The 18,825-nt window shown below is 45.6% G+C and overlaps 1 protein-coding gene and 1 non-coding gene across 4 annotated transcripts in view; both read left to right on the top strand.

Moving 5' to 3' along the window:
- Nucleotides 1-18,825, top strand: part of LOC124608658 (putative epidermal cell surface receptor) — a 412,883-nt gene that overhangs the window by 81,572 nt on the left and 312,486 nt on the right. The gene's annotated exons all lie outside the window — the stretch shown is intronic.
- Trnat-ugu lies at nt 8,327-8,401 on the top strand. Its single transcript has one exon. It is a non-coding gene; the product is annotated as a tRNA-Thr (tRNA).

An 18,825-nucleotide genomic window follows, 5' to 3' on the forward strand; every position in this document is an offset into this window, starting at 1 on the left:
GCTCCACCTCACCTCACTTCGTCCCGCGGGACCAGCGGTGACGCCGACGCACCTATGTGCCTGCCTGCCTATACGAAGTTGGCTTGCCGTCTTGAGACTGATTTGACGCAGCTATCCAAGCCTCCCTAATCTACCCTGCGCAAGCCTCTTCAAAACCTATTGATCGATCTTGCAGGGAAGATAACAGCAACTAGGCACTTCCAGTAATATTATTTATTAACATAAATAGACGGTTATCGATTTCTAACCAACAGTTTCATCATCAGATTGCTGTTCGCGTTACTACAGGCATTTGTTGTTTAGTGTTCGTTTGTTATTCCCCCTTGTGGTGAAAATTGCTTGGGAAGCTTGTGGTGAAAACTGCCCTACAACCAAAACGCGATGTGAGAAACGGTCTATTTATCTGTCATTGTAGCTTATAACGATTCCAAACGACGTAAATAAATGATTTAAGTGGATTCAAATGGCTCTGAGCACTATGGCACTTAACTTCTGAGGTCATCAGTCCCCTAGAACTTGGAACTCCTTAAACCTAACTAACCTAAGGACATCACACACATCCATGCCCGAGGCAGGATACGAACCCGCGACCGTAGCGGTCTCGCGGTTCCAGACTCTAGCGCCTAGAACCGCTCGGCCATCTCGGCCGGCATTTAAGTGGAAACGGTTTTAGTTTTTGATAACTTACGTACACTACTGGCCATTAAAATTGCTACACCAAGAAGAAGTGCAGATGATAAACGGGTATTCATTGGACAAATATGTGATTACATTTTCACGTAATTTGGGTGCATAGATCCTGAGAAATCTGTACCCAGAACAACCACCGCTGGCCGTAATAACGGCGTTGATACGCCTGGACATTCAGTAAAACAGAGCTTGGATGGCGTGTATAAGTACAGCTGCCCATGCAGCTTCAACACGATACCACAGTTCATCAAGTGTAGACTGGCGTATTGTGACGGGCCAGTTGCTCGGCCACCATTGACCAGACGTTTCCAATTGTTGAGATATTTGGAGAATGTGCTGGCCAGGCAGCAGTCGAACATTTTCTGTATCCAGAAAGGCCCGTACAGGTCCTGCAACATGCGGTCGTGCATTATCCTGCTGAAATCTAGGCTTTGGCAGGGATCGAATGAAGTGTAGAGCCACAGGTCGTAACACATCTGAAATGTAACGTCCACTGTTCAAAGTGGTGTTAATGCGAACAAGAGGTGACCGAGACGTGTAACCAATGGCACCCCATACCACCACGCTGCGTGATACGCCAGTATGACGATGATGAATACACGCTTCCAATGTGCGTTCACCGCGTTGTCGCCAAACACGGATGCGACCATCATGATGCTGTAATCAGAACCTAGATTCATCCGAAAAAATGACGTTTTGCCATTCGTGCACCCAGGTTCGTCGTTGAGTACACCATCGCAGGCGCTCCTGTCTGTGATGCAGTGTCAAGGGAAACCGCAGCCATGGTCTCAGAGCTGATAGTCCATGCTGCTGCAAACTTCGTCGAACTGTTCATGCAGATGGTTGTTGTCTTGCAAACGTCCCCATCTGTTGACTCAGGGATCGAGATGTGGCTGCACGATCCGTTATAGCCATGCGCATAAGATGCCTGTCATCTCGACTGCTAGTGATACGAGGCCGTGGGGATCTAGCACGGCGTTCCTTATTACCCTCCTGAACCCACCGATTCGATATCCTGCGAGCAGTCATTGGATCTCGACCAACGCGAGCAGCAATGTCGAGATAAGGTAAACCGCAGTCGCGATGGGCTTCAGTCCGACCTTTATCAAAGTCGGAAACGTGATGGTACGCATTTCTCCTCCCTACACGAGGCATCACAACAACGTTTCACCAGGCAACGCCGATCAACTGCTGTTCGTGTGTGAGAAATCGGTTGGAAACTTTCCTCATGTCAGCACGCTGTAGGTGTCGCCACCGGCGCCAACCTTGTGTGAACGCTCTGAAAAGCTAATCATTTGCATATCACAGCATCTTCTTCCTGTTGGTTAAATTTTGCGTCTGTAGCACGTCATCTTAGTGGTCTTGGCTGTTTTGGGGAAGGAGACCAGACAGCGAGGTCATCGGTCTCACCGGATTACGGAAGGACGGGGAAGAAAGTCGGCCGTGCCCTTTGAAAGGAACCATCCCGGCATTTGCCTGGAGCGATTTAGGGAAATCACGGAAAACCTAAATCAGGATGGCCGGACGCGGGATTGAATCGTCGTCCTCCCGAATACGAGTCCAGTGTCTAACCACTGCGCCACCTCGCTCGATCTTAGTGGTGTAGAAATTTTAATGGCCAGTAGTGTATTTATTCGCATAAATAGACCGTTATCGTTTTCTAACTAACTGTGTCATCATCAGATTGCTGTTCACATTAAGACAGGCATTTGTTGTTGTTTAGTTTTCGTTTGTTATTCCCCCTTATGGTGAAAACTGCTTGGGAAGCTTGTGGTGAAAACTGCCCTACAACCGAAACACGATATCAGAAACGGTCTATTTAGCTGTCATTGTAGCTCATAACGATTGCAAACGACGTCAGTAAATGATTTACGTGAAACTGTTTTAGTTTTTGGTTACTTACGTAAGTTATCCAACCATCTCATCCGATCTTCACCACTCTTCTGTAGCATCACATTTCAGAAGCATCTATTCTCATCTTATCTGAACTGTTAATGAGTCCACTTTTCACATCCATATGAAGTTACACTCCATGCAAATACTTCCCAAAACAGCTTCCTAATACAATTGTTACACAAAGATATATACAGGTTACACAATAGTTACATCACAAGTTCGACTGTAGCTGGCTGCTGTATGCCCAATGGGCCACCAAGTAATTGTTTTACTCTACTTTTTCATTTCCTTTTAGACGCTGCTCTCGCGTTCGCTCCGCACTTCTTAGGCTTTCCGGAATCCTTTCGACGTGAACCTTCCCCTGACTTGCGTTTTCTATTATTCCGAACTTGTTTACGAGTCGTATGAAACGACCTCTTTCATTATTTTGTAATTTTCAGTTCTTTGAGTCCTAGTAGTGTTCTGCAAGCTCTTCACAATGACACCCGAATCAATGTTCCAGCTCTACCCGTTTACACGCTACTTCAATTTATAAATTTTGCACAAAGCTAACTGGTAACAATCAACGTGCATGCGCCTACAATGGTACGATGACGCCACAGTCAAAGCAAATACTGCGTTACAAACACTTACACACACAATACACGGAGGTAACAAAAGCTGTGGGATATCTCCTAATATCGTGACGGACCTCCTCTTGCTCGGCATACTGCTGCAGCTTGACGTCGCGTGCACTCGGATAAGTCGTCCGAAGTGCTCTACCTCTATAGCCGTCCGTAATTACAAAAGCGTTGCCAGTGCAGGATTTTGTGCACTAACTGACCTCTCGATTACGTGCCATAAATGTTCAATGGGATTCATATCAGGCGATTTTGGTGGCCAAATCATTCGCTCGAACTGTCAAAAACATTCTTCTAACCAATTGTGAACAACTGTGGCCCGGAGACGTGACGCATAACCATCCATAAATTCCATCGCTATTTGGGAACATGAAGTCATTGAATAACAATTTCCAGTCAATGATCGGTTCAGTTGGACCAGAGGACCCACTTCATTCCATGTAAACGCAGCCCACACCATCATGGAGCCACCACCAGCTTGCACAGGCCTTGTTGACAACCTGGGTCCTTGGCTTCGTGTGGTCTGCGCCGCTCTCGAACCCTACCACCAGCTCTTACCAACTGAAATCGGAACTCATTTGATGTGGCCACGGTTTTCCAGTCGTCTAGGATCCAAACGATACCAGAAGAAACGCTGCAGGCGATGTCGTAATGTTAGCAAAGGCATGCGCGTCAGTCTTCGCTGCCGTAGCCTAAGGGATACGTTCGTCTTATGTGCTACACTGCAGTGTTGCTTGTCTATTAGGACTGACAACTCTACAAACGCCGCTCCTCTCCGTCGTTAAGTGTAGGCCGACGGCCACTGAGTTGTCTGTGGCGGAGAGTAATGTCAGAAATGTGGTTCAAATGGTTCAAATGGCTCTGAGCACTATGGGGCTTAACATCTCAGGTCATCAGTCCCCTAGAAGTTAGAACTACTTAAACTAAGGACATCACACACATCCATTCCCGAGGCGGGATTCGAACCTGCGACCGTAGCAGCAGCGCGGTTCCGGACTGAAGCGCCTAGAACCGCTCGGCCAGCTCGTCTCTCTGCTGGAAGCTGCAGCCAAGGTTGCACAGAGTCTGTCTGTGCTTCTACAGACGACGTTGCCTGTCCGTGTAGATACTTGTCTTTCTGCAGACAAATCCATTTCTTGACTCAAGGTACGTGACTTCCTTCTGCGATTGTCCAAGGCCAAGCGAAGGATGTGTCTGTCTTTCCGAACAGCGCTGCAATCATGACACAGTTCCGTGAGAATGTCGAAAATAAATTTGCTGTCAGATCAGTTTCAGATGAATGTTAATGTGATGCCTAACGTAAAATGTGGAATTAGTAACACCATTAATTTTTCTGCTCCACCTATTTTCAATTTGAAACACATTCATTCACTATCATTCAGCTAAGCTGCGGCAGAAAAAAATATTTAAAAACCATGTACAACATTTCTTGATAACTTATTGTAATGTCATCTTCCAAAATAGAAAAGGACCTTTTTTTATAAAAAACGAACAATTTTATGTGCGCTTTAGTTCGATTGAGTGCCTGTGTAAAAATGACTACAGTTTTTACTCCATGTTGCACTTACTTGCGGTAGCATCATAGATGTACAAAAGGCGACCAGTGTGAATAGTTATACATAAATAAAGAAAACGAGCCACCACAGCCGTACCATCAAAGTAATTTATTTCCGACGGCTAATTTCGGCGCAACACTTAACGCCATCTTCAGGTCCACTATAAACCAAAACAGTACTTTCTTCATTGGCCCATGTATCGTAGACCCCATATAATACTAGCTGTTGTGGACTGCATACGTCAGGAGTGTATACTCCGCAACGTCTTGTAACCGCTGTCAGTGGGCCAATGAAGAAAGTACTCTTTTGGTTTATGATGATCGTGAAGATGGGGTAAGATTGCGTCGAAAATAATCATTGGAAATAAATTTCTTTGATGATACGGCTGTGATGGGTCGTTTTCTTTATTTACGAATATATCATCAGCCGCTGTCCCAGGTGTGGGAGAACGGTGGACTTCCACAACGTGAGTACCTTGTCGTTAGCGCAATACATGAGGTGTTGTTGAGAACACATTAAATGTGTTGGCAATTGCGAATATGAACAACAATCAGCTCTATAATGGAATGACAACAATGAAAATTTGTGCCGGACCGGGACTCGAAGCCGGCCGCCCCCCCCCCCCCCCCCCCCCCCCCCGTTTATCGTGAGCGATCACACTATCATTTGGCATTTGGGTATCCGAGCACGACTCACGGCGAGACCCAGTATGTAGACACGTTGTTGACGATGTATGGATATTTGGGTGTGGCTGTGACTCGTGCTCGGGTAACCAACTAGTAGGATGACCGCTCACGATAAGCCAGAAATCCGGGTTGCGGCACAAATTTTCGTGGACCAAGGAATGCATGTCCGAAGGAAATTTGCTTCGTAATTCAGAATAACACAGGCAATGCAACAGTATATGTTGTTGATAATGTCACTGCAAAAATGGTTCAAATGGCTCTGAACACTATGAGACTTAACATCTGAGGTCATCAGTCTCCTAGACTTAGAACTAATTAAACCTAACTAACCTAAGGACGCCACACACATCCATGCCCTAGGCAGGATTCGAATCTGCGACCGTAGCAGCAGCGCGGCTCCGGACTGAAGCGCCTAGAACCGCTCGGTCACAGGCCGGCAATGTCACAGAGTAGAGACTTGAAGGGAGAAATGCACAGACTTGCACAAACAGTGAAGCGTTCAGAACGCACGGTAGGATGTCATCGTAACCTCGTGTTCATACACACCGTTGCCTGCTATATAAATGAAAAGAGTTGCAGTTCTCTATGACAAGTAGAACGGCCAACAGTGTGTATCAACGTTTTCGTGTTTGTTACTGGGGATGGGGCGGGGGAACGGGCGGGGGGGGGGGGGGGGGGGGCAGATGAGGACCGTGAACAGCGTCATATGTTGAGTAGTCACTAGAATACAGAGACGTCATTTACTCGTATGACACAGCGTTATCAGCACCTGAAATACATTGAAATGGGGCTTCCTTGTTTGTCTCCATTTGGCCTTCTGGTCGAATCGTACAATATCCAGATTTGTGAGTCATTCATCAGTCTGGAACCGCGCGACCGCTACGGTCGCAGGTTCGAATCCTGCCTCTGGCATGGATGTGTGTGATGTCGTTAGGTTAGTTAGGTTTAAGTAGTTCTAAGTTCTAGGGGACTGATGACCTCAGAAGTTAAGCCCATAGAGCTCAGAGCCATTTGAACCACTTGTGAGGCATTCAGATGTGACAGTCGTCCGATGGTAGACTAAGAGAATGTGAGGGTAAGCCTAATGGTCGTCAAGGTTCCAGGTGTCCACGTCTGACCACCACACTAAAGGATCGCCGCATTGGCCACCAACCACACTCAAACCTCTTCACATCTCCGCCTGCCATCCAAGAACAAGGATTCTCTGCAACATCTTGTGTCAGTTCGTGTCATTCATCGAAGATTAGCAGCAACCGGCATACAGAATAATCGTCCCTCGTGTCGGTTACCGTTAAAGCCACAATACAAACGGCTGCTTTCGGAATGGTGCTGTAACGAAGAAGCACGGAGTGCTGAAGAATAGCGTAACAATATGTTCAGCGATGAACTGCGGTTCTGCACTCCCCCGGATGACTATCGGCGGCGAGTATAACGGCTACCTGAGCAAATGTCTCATTCTTCCAATCGTTAGGTGAGGCACAGCGGTGTTACTGCTGACGTCATTGTGTGGGAAATCATAGGGTGTAACTTCAGACTGCGAGGCGGCGGCCTGTTCGAGGCCTTACCTCACAGATTATCCTGCTTTGCATACGTGATTAGTGTATCAAACTTTCGTTTCTTCATTTTGCTTTCCGAATAATTCTGTGTTTACTGTGCATTACTTTGCGGATGTAACTCCTGAGTGGTTAGGACTTAGTTGATAGTAATGTTGGTGGTAGCTCTTACTGGTATTGGTACCAAACTAATTTCGGGTGACATTCAGATTTCTATATTCGCGTCCTGGCTCGGCACGCGAGATTCCCTCTGACTGTTGAACAGCAGCTTTCTCATGCTCTGCAGAGCGACGTATCAGTCAAGCCTCGTTTTCGTAGTACCAGAGTTCGCGAGAAGATGGCACCGCGGCGAGCTGCGGCCTTGATATTTTCCTCTGGCCGCGTCTGGTCAATGGGAGAATATAGCGCCTAGAACCGCTCGGCCACCACGGCCGGCAATCTCACAACACTTAGCAGCGATTTGGCAAATAATGGGCGTATTCAAAACTGTCTTAAAAGGAGGCATCACGGATATATTTAAAGACTTTTTGCCGGGTATGGTCTTAATGTATCTGATAAAATAAATATTTCAACACAGCAGTAACGTCTACGCGTTTAGTAATTCATTTGACTCCTTACTTGCGTGATTATTACAGAACTATGTGCAGACTCAGAAGGTCGGAAACAGATAAGTTTCATATCAGCCTGGTGTCGGAATTGATGTGTCTGATTATGAACTATGTGATCAACCAATGAACAGAAGAATGAGAGAATGGTTCTGTAATCAGAATTCTCACGAAGGAACGAGCACGCGAGGTCGTTTGTATGGAGACGAATGGTCGACTTCGGTTTATTGGGAGAATTCTGGGAAAGGGTACTGATCGCGAATGTAGGAGCTCAACCAGGTCGGGATAAGGAAGACATTGAAGCTAGATTCGTCAGTAATAATATATGACGGTAGTATCTGTTCCCGAAAGAACAGTTACCGTGGATGACCATGCAGCTTTGCTAGAAATGAAATGATAATTAAATGGACACCCTAGCTGCAAACAGGCGTTGATGTACTTCATTGGGGACATGTTGAAAATGTGTGCCCCGACCGGAACAGATACTACCGTCATATATGGTTAAAATATGGCTTCCCGGCCATTGACCTTCTTGTGCGAACGCACACGCTATGCCCGAACTCGTACGGGACTTGGTAGATTAATCTGCCACGAGTAATGAGTATGATGGGCAAACATCTATTAGGCGCACTACGAATGTAGTGGTGTGGACATGTTGGGAATGTGGATCTCACGGCGTACGTGCAAGGGATAAGTCCCTGCAGACGCACTATCCTCTGTGCCCGCGGTGGCTCAGATGGATAGAGCCTCTGCCATGTAAGCAGGAGATCCCGGGTTCGAGTCCCGGTCGGGGCACACATTTTCAACATGTTTCCAATGAAGTACATCAACGCCTGTTTGCAGCTAGGGTGTCCATTTAATTATCATTTCGTCAGTAATAGGTTCGATTAACACGCGAGTGTTATAGAAATCCTTCGTGAATACAAACGTGAATCGCTAGAGGGAAGACGCTGTTCTTTTCTGAAACACGATTGAAAAAGCATAGACAACCTCCATTTGTGACTGACTGCAGAACGATCCTATTGCCACTATCATACATCTCAAGTATGGATAGTGAAGACAAGATGCGAGTAATCAGTGGTCGGATGGAGGCACATAGGCAGTCGCTTTTCCCTACCTCCACTTTCGAGGGGAACAGCTGATGGAACGATGGTGGCTTGTGGAGTATGTTTGCAGATTTAGGTACACAATAAGCCTTTGCGACAAGTGGAAAAATTAGGTGAGAGAAACTCACCTCCGTCAACTGAGCCTTCTTCAAACTAAATTTGTAAAATGTAACGACTGTGAATTTCTAAAACTGTTTTGTTAACATAATCATATAGATCATGAGCTAATACTATTTAGTGTTATCTTTGCAGCCATGATAATGCCTGACAGCACGAAGGAAAGCAGGGAGGTTATGGTCTAATGATCCGTTGACGAAGAACAAACTTGGAGGGGGAAGGAAATCAGCCGTATTCTTTCAGAGGAACCGTCCCGGTATTTTCCTTAAGCGATTTTGGGAAATAGTGAAAAACGTAAATCCGGATGGCAGGCCGGGGATTTGAAACGCGGACGTTTAGAATACGATTCCAATGTCTTAGCATTGCGTCACCTCGTTCGCTCTTTTTGCCCGAAAGCTGTTTTATGAAGCAAGCAGTGCCACTAGTGAGGTTGCCAAGCGCATTTCTAGGTAAACCCGGAGAAAATTCAAAGGACGATCTTGAAGGAAGTGCTTGGATCTGTCGTCTGGGAACTGATACTATACACACCCGAGGAATTAGAGAGACCACCCTAGTGGTCTGCTGTACACCCATTTTCACACTGATGACTGCTTCGGCGAATCGTGACGTGGGCTTCACGACACGCCATAACGTTGGTGAGACCTCCAGACCTACGACTGCTCAACCGCTTCGCAGAAGTTGGCGTGGCTTAGACGATCTTAGGCGGGGTGACTTCAGGGACAACACAAGTGAATCATGTCCATGCCAACCTCTGTAACCTGTGAAGCGCGTGTGTGCAGATGAACGGTGATTTCAGTACCTGGTAGCTATGGGAAGACCTCAACGCTAAAGACTCTCGCTTATAATTGTTGTTGATCAACGAACTGTTGCAGTGGGGGCGGTGTAACCGGTTTTTATTTAATTTATTTAATCGCCACTTCGGCGACCTGCAGTCGATGAGGATGATGACAGCACAACATCCAGTCCCTGGGCGGAGAAAATTCTTCGACCCAGCCGGGAATCGGACCCAGGCTCAGAGGATTGACCAATCAGCTACCGGGGGCGGACGATGGTGTATCCGGTGATACAATCTGTGATACTGACTGCGAGCCTTGTCAACACGTGGGTACCCACGGCAGAAAACTCCAGCGGCGGCGATTGTCTCCGCAACGGGATATTCACGACACATCATTGACAGATGGTAGGTAAAAATCCCGGTGTTCTTAACAGCCTCTAAGTGTATGCCCACAACGTGGCAGGGATCAAATGCGCTGATGTCACGCGTCTCGCTCAAACAGCTCTCGATGATCGCGCCAGTGGCCTGTAAAAGATTTTACGGCACGTCGCACGCCAGAATACTCCATTCAGGCCGGAGACGGGAGCTCTCCATAAAATATCGCTATTGCTCATGAATGTCAAGGTATCCGTGGAATAGAACCATATCCCAGACTTTCAAGAAATCTCTCGCGGAACATAAATCTACGAAGATCGTAGCAACATGTATCCTGTTCGTAAAATGTATCCGACAGTAGTCAGCAACTATATAGTGTGGACTACTAATAATGCACAATGATGGCATTGTGCAGACTGGAGCATCGCACTTAATACACACAATTTTGGGCTGCTGCAAGAGATAGTGATTTAATACAATTCAAGCAACCAGCACCTGTGTAGCACTGACTACGAGTAGTTCTGAACGTGAAAGCACTGCAGTTGCGGATGACGATTTTCTTGGTCCTAGGACCACAATGGAAATTGTAAGCGTGCTCCTTCGAAGCTAAGGCGTCAGCATTTTTTCTGGGACAATTTAATTAATGATAGTGAAGTGAACCCAGTTTCTGATGTCACAAAAGGATTAAGTAAAGTCTTACTGTATATCTTCTTTGAAGTTCAGTGCAGAGTTTTTACCCTGGGGTGAATTTGTAAACAAGGCGATCCTCGATAAGGTAGAATAACCAGCTGCCAATGGTAGTTAGTTCTAAGACTGGAAAAAATGGAATGCTTGTAACTCCTGCTGTCAGACATGGAACAGAGGCTAAAGTGTTCTTATTTTACCAAAGTCAGTGTCGATTGTCTGCAAGAGTTATCACGCAAAACCCTCTGTTAAAAAAAGCAAAAAAACACAGGAAAACAGTCCATTTGTCCGATAATTGTAACATACGTCTCGGTTTTCGTTTAAAGTTACACAGACAGAGATATTTCAGGTCCAGTTGATGTGGGTAACACCTTTGGTATTTTGACGAATCCCATTGAAGAAACTGTACATCGATTTAAAAAAAAATGATTTAGGGATATAGAAGCATATGCGAACAATCTTGGCCATGCTCAGAGCTAAACACGGTCCATTCCAGTTATGAGCGCGATATTCTAGAGCTCCGTTACGTCTCTCAGTGAAAAACATAAAATCCCTTACAATCGCATTTTGTGTACACCCATATCACTTTTTTCCGAACTACTAAGGTAATGAGTGGGTGAATTTTGCTATTCGAATAACCACGTATTCTCGGAAGGAGTTTGACTGCAGGGAGAGCTTTCACGATGTGCCAAAGAATCAAAAATTAAAGATTAGGATTTAACTTCTTGTGAACAGCGAGACCTTTTGACACGCAGCAGTTGCCTTAGGTGAGCAGGAATGTAAAACGGACACGGCCGTGCCATTATCAAAAGAACCATGCTATATTTATGGACACCGCGGGAAATTTTACTCAACAAGGATAGATGATGTTGAATTCAGCTCCTCCCGAATAAGTCCAGTGGGTTGAACAAGTGCGGTAGGTTAGGGAATAAATTGCTGGAGGAAGAAGTTTATGAGAACGTACTCTGCAACGTAGCCTCACAGGGAAGCGAACTACGGAAACTGAGGAATCCAAAGAAGAAAATAATGCACATGAGATGTGATGCTACAGGAGGCCGAGGAAAATTAAATTGATCGATATGATAAAAACTAAATTCTCCGAATAATCGGCATGGAAAAGAATATGTGGAAAACAGTATGATAAGTACTGGTTCAAATGGCTCTAAGCACTATGGGACGTAACATCAGAAGTCATCAGTCCCCTAGACTTAGAACTACTTAAACCTAACTAAACTACGGACATCACACACATCCATACCCGAGGCAGGATTGGAACCTGCGGTCGTAGTAGCAGCACGGTTCCGGACTGAAGCGCCTAGAACCGCTCGGCCACAGCGGCCGGCAAACGTACGTGTTAAGATGTCAGAGAATAACTTGAAACGTCCCCTTAGAAAAATTAGTGAATTACTGTGCTGGTAAACCCCTTACGTTATTTGATTTTCAAACAGCTGGGCAAAACTGAACGTACTCTGACATTTCTCTCTTTACTTATTCTAATCATCACTAAACTGACACACAATATTTTTAGCGCAACGCAATCTGACTTTTAATAATCCCTGCAAAAGAATGGCCCTGACTAATAATAACCTATACCATTCATGAATCACTTACCTCACAAAAATCTTCATTACTCGAACTACTGCAACACAGCGAGCGCCAATACTGCCAGCTAAATAAAAGATTCGAACTATTTAATTCACTAACCACTGATAGGCATAGTTAACCAATGAAAGATTTTGATAAAGAACAAATAATGAATTTACCTTAATAGTGTTCAGAAGTCATATATAGTTCATGACATCCAGTCTTACAAATTTACTGTCTCTGATGGACACACGTCCAGATCATCCGCTCTCAAAACTCCGCCATCTCTGTCCCCACATGCACCACTGCTGGCGGCTCACCTCCAACTGCGCAACGCTATGCGCAGTTAACAGCCAACTGCCCAACACTACATTAGCGACTATTTCAACAATGCCCACCAGCCACAGACTGCACACAGCACAGCCAGTGATTTTCATACACAGCGCTAGGTGACGTTACCAACATAAAAACCTAAACAGCCTACTTACAAACTTCCATGGTATTGGTGCGAGTCGCAGAGTGCAAAAATATGAGGTGTAGACAAAGACTGGAATACGTCTAACAGATAATTGAGTCGTTGAGTGTCAGTGCTATAAAGATGTGAGGACAGGAGAGGGTGTCATATTGGGCAGTATCAAAACAATTAGAAGGCTGATTTCCAAAAAAAAGGAAATCTTAAAACCTTGTCGTCTTGCTAGATTGAAATTCTAGCGCGTATTCCAAAATATGAGAAAAGTCTAAATCTGCACTTAATGACTAGGTGGCTCAAAGGTCCTAGACCTAGAGAACTTGCCGGTTTGCGCACTTGATGAATTTCCAGCTAGACTGGTGAAGATCTTGTGTCCGCAGCGACGCGTACTTCCGTTGCTGATGACGCAGCGCCCGCTGGCCAATAGGGAGCCGGAGGGCGCCTCAATCAGTGTCCTGGGAGGCGACCTGCAGCCCGGAAGCAGGTGTCGCGTCACGCGCGGCCGGCATGGCTTCCGGCGGCGGCGCTGCCGGTAAGGCCGCGCGCTGCACCCGGCCATTGTTCTCGGCCGCGCTCCGATCCTTGACATTAGCGGTTCGCCACTCTCTGGAGCGAGAGCCTGCCGATCGCCCCTACTACTTGCGCGCTATACTGGCAGGGCGCGTCCGAGGACAGGTGGCTTTTCCTTGTCATCGCTTACAAGATTGGTGACCGTTATCGCTTTCCCTAAGACTGACCTACAGTGGGGTGGACAAAAATATGGAAACACCACATAATCACGGCTAATATGGCGTAGGCAACTCGGTGACATTCGGAACAGGTTGCACTTCTCTCGGAATAGATAAGTACGGGTCCTGCATGGTTTTCAAGGGAATCTTATACTATTCTTCCTGAAAATAGGGGCAAGTTCAGGTAATGGCGATGGAGATGGGCAGCGGTCACGCACTCTTCTCTCCAAAATAACCACAAAGGCTCAGAAATATTAAGATTGGTGACTGTGGTAGACAGGCTATATGCGACAGTTCACCCTCGTGCTCTCAAAACCATCCTTGTGTGATGCAAGCTCTCTGAACAGGGGCCCTGTCGTTTTGGAACACAGCATCACTATTGGGGAACAAATATTGTACCGAGGGATGGACCTGACCACCCAGAATTGGTACATAATCGTTGGCAGTACCCTTGTAGGGTAACCATGGGGCCCATGGGATACCACTGTAAGTCTGGCCAAATCATCAGCGAAACCCGATATCTTTCGAGGCCTCTCTCAGGAAAACTCGCGACGTCTGGAACTGGTCATGAATGCGTGCGTCCGATATATCTGTGACGTTCGACTTTTTGATCACATTTCACCAGCATATGCAAAATTGTCCTGGCTGCGTGCAGACAAACGCAGAGATTTCCATACACTCTGTCTCATATACTGCCTTATAAATGTACACTGTCCCTCATATCTCTCTCCCCGTCTTTAACGCTTATGTCGGAACAACATGACAGAAACACACGTTCCCATCATAATAAAATCCTCTCTGTTCCACTGCATTGCTCAGGCACCTTCTCCAAGTCCTTTACAGTAGCGGTACCCGACTCTGGAATAACCTCCCTCGTTATGTTAGAGAACTTAAAAACATGTCCGGCTTCAAAAAACAGTTAATGATGTATCTACTTAAGCAATAGTAATGCCTTCCTCTGTACACGAATGCACTTCACCTCATTACTTCCCTCTTTCCCCCTCCTTAAATCTCCCTCCCCCAGAACTCGCTATACTAGTAAACATATACTTTACACACCAAGATATTAATGTACATCTGCACAAATCTTCATTACTATTGCCAATTTTTCTCATGTTTATCATTATTATTTGATTTTTTTTACTGTTACTATTATTGCTTTTATCATAATTTGTATGTATAGCACCTGTTGTAAAAATACTGCCAGTACTTACTTTATTAGGTCTTAGTCATTACTCTTTATTCATATTGTGACTAGAGTAATCTAATTTTCTTATTTAAAGTATTGTCATGATGTAACTCTGATGTGTGAAATGCTGCATGTGTGAAACACTGGTCCGATATAAGAGAGGGCCTGATGGCCCTAATCTGATCAGGTTAAATAAATAAATAAACTCAGCCAGAAGTTGGAAACTGTGTGAAACCTAGATTCATCCGACCAATCGAAATCCTCCCATTGCTCCGCTGTCCAGGATTTGTGGCTTCGGCTCCACATTTTCATCTTCCGGGCGTTTGCATCACTGATGAGTGGTTTTGTAATTCCAGGCCGCCCTGCAACTCCCTGCTTCTGGAAATTTGTGTTGTTTTGGTGCTGAAGGGGTTCGCGAGTGAGACATTCAGTTCTACAGGACCTTTGCAGCTGTCGTCCTCTTATTTACCGCAACAATCTTCTTCAATGACAGTCCGTCAAGGTCACTCGACGCACTCTCGTCCGCGTTGTGCGTTAGCGGATGATGATTTTCCGCTTTCCCTGTATGCGGTATAAACCTTCCGTGCGATGTCTCTTGAAATACCAAACACTGCGGAAGCACGCACCCTACGACCGCCAACAATGGTTCAAATGGCTCTGAGCACTATGGGACTCAACTGCTGAGGTCATTAGTCCCCTAGAACTTAGAACTACTTAAACCTAACTAACCTGAGGACATCACACACATCCATGCCCGAGGCAGGATTCGAACCTGCGACCGTAGCGGTCTCGCGGTTCCAGACTGCAGCGCCTAGAACCGCACGGCCACTTCGGCCGGCCCGCCAACAATCTACCGATGTTTGAATCCATTTAGCTCCGACATAATGGACTCACAGCTATACAAAACTGTTCTGACCACGACTGGTACGCGCCGGCCGAAGTGGCCGTGCGGTTAAAGGCGCTGCAGTCTGGAACCGCAAGGCCGCTACGGTCGCAGGTTCGAATCCTGCCTCGGGCATGGATGTTTGTGATGTCCTTAGGTTAGTTAGGTTTAACTAGTTCTAAGTTCTAGGGGACTAATGACCTCAGCAGTTGAGTCCCATAGTGCTCAGAGCCATTTGAACCATTTGAACCACGACTGTTACTGGCAACGTATTAAGGACATTGCACAGGCGCCGTTCGTGGTCAAATACGACGGACCAACCTGCAGGCTTGGCAACTGTCTGCATTTATATGCAAACATGCGTTTCTCGTGGTGTTTCCATATTTTTGTCCAACTCGTTATGTTATCATTCGTAATGTAAAAAGAGAATACCGCTTTCCGAACTTTCGATTTCCATATACGGATTGGACTTCGCTGGTTTGATTCATAGGAAAACATACTAATACAAAATAGTTCCTCTCTGACACGTTTCGTCTAACATACGAGGGTTGGAACTTTAATAGTGGCAACTATTTATTTACAGCTCGTACAAAATAGAAACGTGTTGCAAAGTTTTTCTGACCTTCAAAGTAGTCACCAGCATTGTGTCTGACCCGTTGCCAGAGATATGGAAATCGTAGGATACTCTTAGCAGTGCCAGTTGTGTTGACAGTTCGAGCGGCGCAGTCTATTGCCCGACGAATTTGTAACAGTTCTGAAGCGAATGCCGTGAAGTTTTTCCTTCAGTTCAGAAATAGAGTTGAACTCAAGAGGGCTTAAGTCAGGGGAGTGCAGTAGGTAGTTAGCACTTAGCAGCCCCATCAGTCAAACAAACCAGTAACAGCTTGCACTGTACGTGCTTGAGCATTGTCCTGCAAAATGTGTGGTCAGGTCCTGCAGAAAGTGTCATCACCTCTGTCTCTAAGCTGGTCGTAGGTTGTGTTCCAAAAATGAACAGCATAGTGCAAACATTTATTCCCTCTTCCAGGAGATTACATATAGTTTCGTTGTAGAAGCCAAGTTTTAGTTCTCTCTGGACCAACCAACACCTTGTCGTATATTGCCTGCAAATATTCTCTCTTGATTTTCTTTTTATTATGCCAATAGAAATTTCTTTCCTTGCATGTTCGTAGGCTTTTACGGTCTGAGTCAGTTCCTGCAAAGTCACGCAGGGTTTTGAACCGCTCTGTGATACGTGCCCTGATCAACGCCACTTTCAGTAGTGACGGAAACCTTGATTCACCGTTACATATCATGACGTGGTCTGCAACCGAATATAATTATACGAAAATTTCTTTGTCTGTTTTCATTAACATAAAATTACATCACTACGACCAGATACTTCTGCGATAATATGAATGATTTTTAAAGACGTTAATTTTCTACTGCAACAGATACCAAACTAATCTAGTGAGTGGGGCGTAGTAAAACATTTGTGCAAGACGGGGAACACTGAAAAGCCAACCCTTTTGGTGTTACTCTAAAACTCATAACGTGCTTCATGAATATTGCTGTCTTGCCATTAAATAATCGAAGTATCTTTCAGTTCCATAACTATTTCACTAACTTAACGTGGTCTTAATTTTAATCTGCTACTTTAACGCTAAGGCTTGGAAACAGTTTATCGTACTAATGAGCTAAGACTATCCTTAAATGCTGCAGATGTTCCGTCACGGTAACATTTATTATTCCAGTATTTTTAAAACTCTTTTAAATTTTTTTGTTTTTAGCTAAGATTTGCAGGTATTCTGGGGCATTGATAGACTCATTATTTGAGAGATGTAAATACTTCAGCGTTCTTACACATTGAATAGTAATGAAATTTTAAGAAGGTGGTACGCCAGAGATCGCAAAAATTTGAAGAACGTAGTGGTTTGCCGCCAAGAGGTGATGATAACTTTTTTTATACAGGGTCTTACAAAAAGGTACGGCCAAACTTTCAGGAAACATTCCTCACACACAAATAAAGAAAAGATGTTATGTGGACATGTGTCCGGAAACGCTTAATTTCCATGTTAGAGCTCATTTTAGTTTCGTCAGTATGTACTGTACTTCCTCGATTCACCGCCAGTTGGCCCAATTGAAGGAAGGTAATGTTGACTTCGGTGCTTGTGTTGACATGCGACTCATTGCTCTACAGTACTAGCATCAAGCACATCATTACGTAGCATCAACAGGTTAGTGTTCATCACGAACGTGGTTTTGTAGTCAGTGCAATGTTTACAAATGCGGAGTTGGCAGATGCCCATTTGATGTATGGATTAGCACGGGGCAATAGCCGTGGCGCGGTACTTTTGTATCGAGACAGATTTCCAGAACGAAGGTGTCCCGACAGGAAGACGTTCGAAGCAATTGATTGGTGTCTTAGGGAGCACGGAGCATTCCAGCTTATGACTCGCGACTGGGGAAGACCTAGAACGACGAGGGCATCTGCAATGGACGAGGCAATTATTCGTGCAGTTGACTATAACCCTAATGTCAGCGTCAGAGAAGTTGCTGCTGTACAAGGTAACGTTGACCACGTCACTGTTGGAGAGTGCTACGGGAGAACCAGTGGTTTCCGTACCATGTACAGCGTGTGCAGGCACTATCAGCAGCTGATTGGCCTCCACGGGTACACTTCTGCGAATGGTTCATCCAACAATGTGTCAATCCTCATTTCAGTGCAAATGTTCTCTTTACGGATGAGGCTTCATTCCAACGCGATCAAATTGTAAATTTTCACAGTCAACATGTGTGGGCTGACGAGAATCCGCACGCAATTGTGCAACCACGTCATCAACACAGATTTTCTGTGAACGTTTGGGCAGGCATTGTTAGTGATGTCTTGATTGGGCCCCGTGTTCTTCCACCTACGCTCAATGGAGCACGTTATCATGATTTCATACGGGATACTCTACCTGTGCTGCTAGAACATGTGCCTTTACAAGTACGACACAACATGTGGTTCATGCACGATGGAGCTCCTGCACATTTCAGTCGAAGTGTTCGTACTCTTCTCAACAACAGATTCGGTGACCGATGGATTGGTGGAGGCTGACCAATTCCATGGCCTCCACGCTCTCCTGACCTCAACCCTCTTGACTTTCATTTATGGGGGCATTTGAAAGCTCTTGTCTACGCAACACCGGTACCAAACGTAGAGACTCTTCGTGCTCGTATTGTGGACGGCTGTGATACAATACGCCATTGTCCAGGGCTGCATCAGCGCATCAGGGATTCCATGCGACGGAGGGTGGATGCATGTATCCTCGCTAACGGAGGAAGTGT

This window comes from Schistocerca americana, chromosome 1 (genome assembly GCF_021461395.2).
Source record: "Schistocerca americana isolate TAMUIC-IGC-003095 chromosome 1, iqSchAmer2.1, whole genome shotgun sequence".
Classification (NCBI taxonomy): domain Eukaryota; kingdom Metazoa; phylum Arthropoda; class Insecta; order Orthoptera; family Acrididae; genus Schistocerca; species Schistocerca americana.